Genomic DNA, 6,564 nt, shown 5'->3' with positions numbered 1-6,564 from the left:
CGGGCGGAGGGAGGGACCTGCCATTTTAGGAGGAGGCGCCGCGGCCCGGGGCTGGCCGCCGGGGGAGGGAGCCCGCCCGGCCGGGTCCCGGAGGAGAGGCGGGTGCGAGGGAAAGTTGCGGAGGGTGGGAGCAGGGGCCGCGGCCTCCCGGGAGCCGGGGCCTGGGGGCCGGAGGAAGCGCCAGACCTTCACTGGCCGCCCGGGCGAAGGGGAGGAGGTTGTCTTCCTCCTCCTCCTCTTCCTCCTCATCCTCTTCCCCAGCTCCTCCCTCGTCCCTCCTCTCGGTCCCCTCCAGTGTGGGAACCGCCGGGGTTCTCCGCAAGGACAATGCACGGGTTAAGAAAATGGGGCTGGCTGCTGGGCGAGGCGCCGGGGAGGGTCGGGAGCCCGGTCCCTCCGCGGCCCTTTGGGGTGTGTGCCCGAGCCAGGGCGCTCGGCATGCTCTGAAGTTGTGCCCTGAGTGCAAGTGATCCCGGCCACTCGAGATGGAGTGATGACCTGTTTAGCAGCCGGAGGAATTGGGGGCTGAGAATTCGTAAATTCTAATTGATACCTGGGAATGGCAGCTAAACTTCACAAGTCTATTTGGAGACACCTATTCTCGCCTAGATCCACCCAAACTGCTGAATATCTTAACACTTAGCGAGAGACCCCTCCCTAGTCTGAAATAGTTAAAAATGGCAAAATTAGTGAGTGATGGACTCAGACCACTTGGCTGTGCCTTTCATCCAGCCCCAGGTAATATGAATCTTGTAATCTACGTGTCTCACTTGAATGCCAGCACCATTGGGTTCTTGAATCCCGCCCAAGTAGTCAGAAAAAATACACCTTAAAACATTGTTTTCACACTGATTTAAAAATTAGGACGAAGAGTGCCACGCGTTCTTCTCAGGGACTTATATTTGTTAACTTGCTTATCCTACTGGTGGGAACTGTTACCCATTTCACAGATGGGGAAACTGAGCCGTGACTCATCCAAGGTCATACAGCTGGGACTTTAGGAGCCAAGAGTGTAGCTAGCCGGCTCTTAATCACTAGGTTATAATTCATTATTACAAATAGTGGCAAATTTAAGAGCGATCTGTGTGTAATGACTCAGGGTTCTAACCTAGAGATTGTGTCCATGTATAGTGTTTAGCATGGAATTAACTTTGTGGTTTGTTGGAGTGAGTAGGAAAGGCTGAGATGAGGCCATGTTAATGAACCTTGTCATCCTTCCCTCCCTCCCTCCCCCAAGAAAACTATGTAGACAGTTTTTGAATGGAAATAATTAAAATATAGTTGGTGCGTTTTTTTCTTCACACTTAGTTTTAATCATAGGCATCTTTTAAGTATTGATGAGTCATAAAGTTTTGTGTTGTCATTTTTTATCTTTGAGTACTTAGATTTTCTCTGTGACCCCTGATACTTTACATATACAAAGGGTTTAAGAATAGATATGTTTACTACTTTGATTTTGAGGCGTTTAATAATAATTCAGCGGAATTACCTTTAGCTTTTGTTTTCTTAAGTTTCTCCTATGTTAATTTAGTTACTTCAAGAGAATATTTTCAGATAGACTATAAATGTGAGACTGGAACCAAAATTTCATAGTGCTAAGATTTTAGTCTGAAGTTTCCTGAAAAAAGTTTACTCGAGTCTAGTTAAGATTTTTGACGCACGTATTACACTTAAAATACCCCAGTGCTTTTGGAGGATTTGTCTTGGAATAGTGGCGGTGTTTATGGTGGCTGTCCAAATTCATTTAGATTTCAGACCTTGCCAGGAAGTTAAGGACTCCTGTCAATGTCTACACCAAGTTCTAGTGTAAAACAGTATAAAAAGTTCATAAGAGACATAAGCTTAGAAATTAATTATTCTGGAAGGAAGGGTCACCCCTGTGTTTGTAAGGTGAGGTCATACGCTTTTAAAAAAGATTTTAGATTTGGAGGAATAGACTTGAATGAATGAGTGTTCCTTATTGGTAAGAGTGGGAGATGGACTCAGCGATGTAGTGAGATCTTTTTTTACTGTTAGGAATTTGGAATTTAGGTATAAGATCGTTTCTGAAACGATTTTAAAGTCATTTTGGTAGGACCTAATTAGAAACTTAACAAACACAAAATTACTGTGTTTTAGGGATTCAGTAATTAATGAGTTAGTCCAGTCTTTTAGGGGTTCTAATTTTCGAAATAAGTGAAAATATTCCATTTTAATGCAAAGTCCTGTTTGGGAGTGTGGATAGTAAAAAAAGACCCGTGGTTAGAATTTTTCCCCTCCTCTAGAATATTGTCCAGTGTCAGCCCCTTAGTTTTATTTATGGAGAGAAACTGTGTTTATGACTTAAAGTTATGAGAATGGGGAGTGGTAAGTGTAACAACTAGTATTTAAAGAATTTATGTAGGTTTTTATAATGTCGTGAGTATCTGCAAAAGCCAAATTCATGATAACTTGCTATATAACACGTGATATAGATGATCTTTGACATGCATTTTGTTTTGACACTGTACAAAGAAAATGCTAATTTGTATTGAATTTTAGGTACTACCTGAAAACAATTTTCAAAGAAATAAATAGTTTAGAAATTCAGTCTGCCCAAGGATGTTTCGCATGCATGTTTATTGTTCGCAAGTGTCTAGTTACGGGAAGAAAATTTGGATAGGAGTAACTTCATTGAGTGAGAAGGGCATTTACCTTATACATGACATTAAATATCAGATTAATAGAAAGAATAGAAGGAGGTGGCTTCATTTGTGACTTGGTATTTGTGATAAGGTGTGTGTCAATTTTTCTTTGCTTTAGCATTAGCTTTTCTCTTATTTTCAAAGAACTTTCACATTTCCTGCACACACACCCCCACACACCTCAAAGCAATTCCTTTTTTATCCTCCAAGAAAAAACTTTAACCATTTGAACCCAGGAATACCCAGAAACTTCCAAAAAGAGTCTTTATAAAGAACTTGTCTCTTCTTTCCCCAAATTTAATTAGTCTTATGATTTTGTTATATTCCTTATCAGTAACATAAACTGTGAGCTAAGAATTTGTGTTCAGTGTTTGGTGTTTTACCTCCAGATACTTGTGTATATTTCTTTTTTAGAAGTAAAAATATTACTTGAAACTATCAAACGTGAAAGTTGATACTAACAAAGTTTGCCCCGTCAAAGTGAATTCTGAGACTTGTATAAGAATACTTTATACATAGTGGTTATGCTGGTTAAAAGACTTCTTACCATACATTGTTTTGACCTTTGAGGCAATGTTTCGATGGCTAGAGAAATTTTGGTAATTGATAACCCAAGGATTGCCAATTTGGGATTAAATTTTTTGGGTGGTTAAAATTCATGTTTAATTACTTGGAAAATAAGTTTTTTTATACTACCTAAAATTTTTCTTCATTCGATCCTAAATGAAGAGATACATTTTGAAATCTTGCCTTACGTCAGTGCTTACAATGTTAAGCTAGAGCTGTGAAGTTTACCATTGGTTACGTGAAAGTGAAATGTTGACTTTATAGAACTAAAATAATTAATTTAAGGTGCATATTAGGTCATTAAAGACAAGTCTTGTTTCCTAACTTCAGGGCTACAGGCAGCCTTAGTTCCATTTTTTTGTTATATGAAAACAAAATGATTTGGAAATAAGTGCATTGAATAAACCAGCTAAATGGTTTTTAAAATTTATGCTTTTGCTTTGAAGTCCTACTTCTAGAGTTGTATAACAAGTTATGCAACTTTATCGGTGATAGTAACATATAACATAGTACAGTGAACATCTAAAATGTGGTTCCTCATGGGCATACTTTTTGCTAATATAGAACCATTTTGGCATCTTGGCAATTGACTGTTCTACCAGAGCTATGTATCCTCTCTTCTAGAAGGTGATTTTTTTTTTTTTAGAAGGTGATTTTTAACAGTTTGTATTAATATTAAAGTTTTGACAAGGTATGTAAGTTTTTGGTTGACAGACATGTATATGGATATATATGCATATAATGTATATAATGCATACTAGTTTAAAATGTATCTTTACTTTTGATGAATTGTTTGAGTTTTATCTCCCCATAATTGAAATGCTTGTTTAAATTGATTTTGTGTGTATGGGGGGGGATTAGTGAACTGGTTTAATATGGAATGAAACTAGTTTTCAGCATTGTCTCTATTTTAGGTAACATTCCTGTTCTTAAATAACTCCATGATTTTTCTAGGTATATGTGAAATATCCAGTGACAAGAGTTGATTTTTTTTTTTTTTTGCTTGTTTTATGGATAGTTGTTAAAGTTGGTTTCTTAGCACATGTGTTTGGGTAAAAAGATGCTCAAACTGTGACATCTATCCAAAATCTCCTTGATAACGAGTTGCTGACAGCAATGGAGGCAGCATGGCAGTGTGGAGAGAGTACCAGCCTGTGAGATGGTGCCTGGCAGAGGCTCTAGAGTCAGGCAGGTCTGAAATCTCAACAGGACCTGCCCTTCACTGGCAGTGTGAACTTTAGCACAGTGATTTCCCTAAGCTTCAATTTCTTCAGCTGTAAAGTGAGGTCAGTGGTACTTACCATAGGCTTATTGTGACGATTGAGATAATGCACATAAATTTCTAAATAGCCTTCTTCTCCCCCTTCTCCCTCCCTTCCTCTTCTTCCTTCATGCTCATCCTCATGGTCCCAGCATTAATGCTACTTCTTCAGAGGCCTTCCCCAAACCCCCAGTCTAGGTAAGGTTCCTTGGTCATGCATTTTCACAAAACTCTGCTTTTTTCCCACAGCCCTTATTGCAAATAATTATATAATTGTTCATACTTACATATATACATATATCCACCTAATGTCTGTTTCTCACTCAATTAGATTGTAAGGTGCATTTGGACAGGGATAATTCTTTTTTGGTCACACCTGTAACTAATGCTTGGCATGTAGCAGAGGTATGTAAATATATGTACACATAGGATGATGGAACGAGGAACCTGTATGCCGAATCCTGAGTACCACTCCGTGGTTGTGTGCTCTTGGGCAAAGTAGCTTCTCTGAGTTTCAGTGTCCTGTATGCCAGATGTGCATAGCACCAGCGGTCCTGCCCAGGATTTCGAGAATGTGAAATGAGATACTGAAATGAGGTGCTTTGCAGAAGTGTAAAATGCCATATAAATATGAGTCGGTACAGTAGCAATAATTTTAGTAGTGAGGTTATACAAGAATTTATAATTAGAGTTTTAGTTTTACTGAGTTGATAAGTAGCTATTAATATTTTTTATAAATCTTAATTTTCTGCATGCATTAGTTAGCAAATAAGATTGTGCCTATGTTCCGACTAAATACAGTGGCTTAGATAAGCTTATTTCTCTCTCACATGAGTCTAAGTAGTCTGAGGCTGACGTGGTTCCATGGTGCAGGGGACCTTGGTTCTTTCTCGTGCTTGAGGAGACATCCTTTTTTGTGTAGTACAAGACAACTCCCCACCACACCCACAGTCCAGGAGCAGGATGTGGGGAAGGCACAGCCCCTCCCTTTAAAGGCAAACCTGGAAGTTGTGTACATGACTTCACTTTACACTTGTTGGTCAGAACTTAGGTGGCCCCATTTAGCTGCAGAGGAGGCTGGGATATGTGGCCTTTTGTAGTTGTCTGGTTGAAAATCTGTTTTCTACTGAAGGACAACGGGGAATTATGAAACACTGCCTGTCATACTTTCAAACATTTTGGAAGAAATTACAGAAATAAGCTTTGAAATGACAACTTAACTGCACAAATTAATAAGTTTCATTTTCCATATTTGGTCATAAATCTTTTGAACTGTGGTGTACATATGCAGTATATACACATAAGGTCAGATTAGGAAAAACATGTCTCTAAACTTTTAAGTAGTGAAGGAAATTTGGGCCTAATAGCACAGTGTTTTGCAGAGTATTTTCTGATAGAAACATGGTTCTTGATTGCTGTGACTATACTGTATGTAAACAGTATTTGGAATCTAAGCTTCTGGGTTTTGTTTTAGTCATTCCTCGACCATACTTAACGTGTTGCTGCTCATATTCTCAGCAAACAATACTAGACCAACACTTGGGTTTTGTCAGGTTTTCAGTAAATGTTTGAGTCACTGAAGTAGCAAAGAGAATGGTGGCCGTGATGTTTAAAAATACATTAACTAGTATCTTCCTCTTTAATTTCTGTGGATTTGGGGAAAAAAAGAGGAAGATCTGGGATTCCTTTGAACTTAGAGAGTGCTATTAGATCCAGTAGAGACCTGAGAATCTAATGGTTCTCAAGCAGGCTTCTGGAGAATGTGTCTAACGTGTGGGACTCCCCAGCTCATATACTTCTCTCTGTCGGCTTGGGGTGAGGTGCTGGCATCTGCTTTTGTAACTAGGACTCCGGGTAATCCTGGGGCTGAAGAACATTTTGAGAAACTTTGATATAGTTCATTTCTCTCATTTTAGAGAAGGAAATGAGTGCAGGGAAACTAAATGACTACCCAGTCACTCGGAAGAAGCAGGTCTGGGGCTGGCGTATATTTTCCTGACTTCTGATTCTTTGTTCTTTTTATAAAAGGGGACAGAGGATGGAGTACCACCTGCATTGGGATTTTATAGGGGT

At 39.4% G+C, this 6,564-nt stretch overlaps 1 protein-coding gene across 2 annotated transcripts in view; it reads left to right on the top strand.

Moving 5' to 3' along the window:
- The window catches only part of DYRK1A (dual specificity tyrosine phosphorylation regulated kinase 1A), a 134,250-nt gene that overhangs the window by 963 nt on the left and 126,723 nt on the right, over nt 1-6,564 (top strand). The window lies entirely within an intron of this gene.

This window comes from Pteropus vampyrus, unplaced genomic scaffold, assembly GCF_000151845.1.
Source record: "Pteropus vampyrus isolate Shadow unplaced genomic scaffold, Pvam_2.0 Scaffold114, whole genome shotgun sequence".
NCBI classification, from domain to species: Eukaryota; Metazoa; Chordata; class Mammalia; order Chiroptera; family Pteropodidae; genus Pteropus; species Pteropus vampyrus.
The sequence above is the reverse complement of the archived record's forward strand: the minus strand, read 5'-3'. Positions and strand labels throughout refer to the sequence as shown.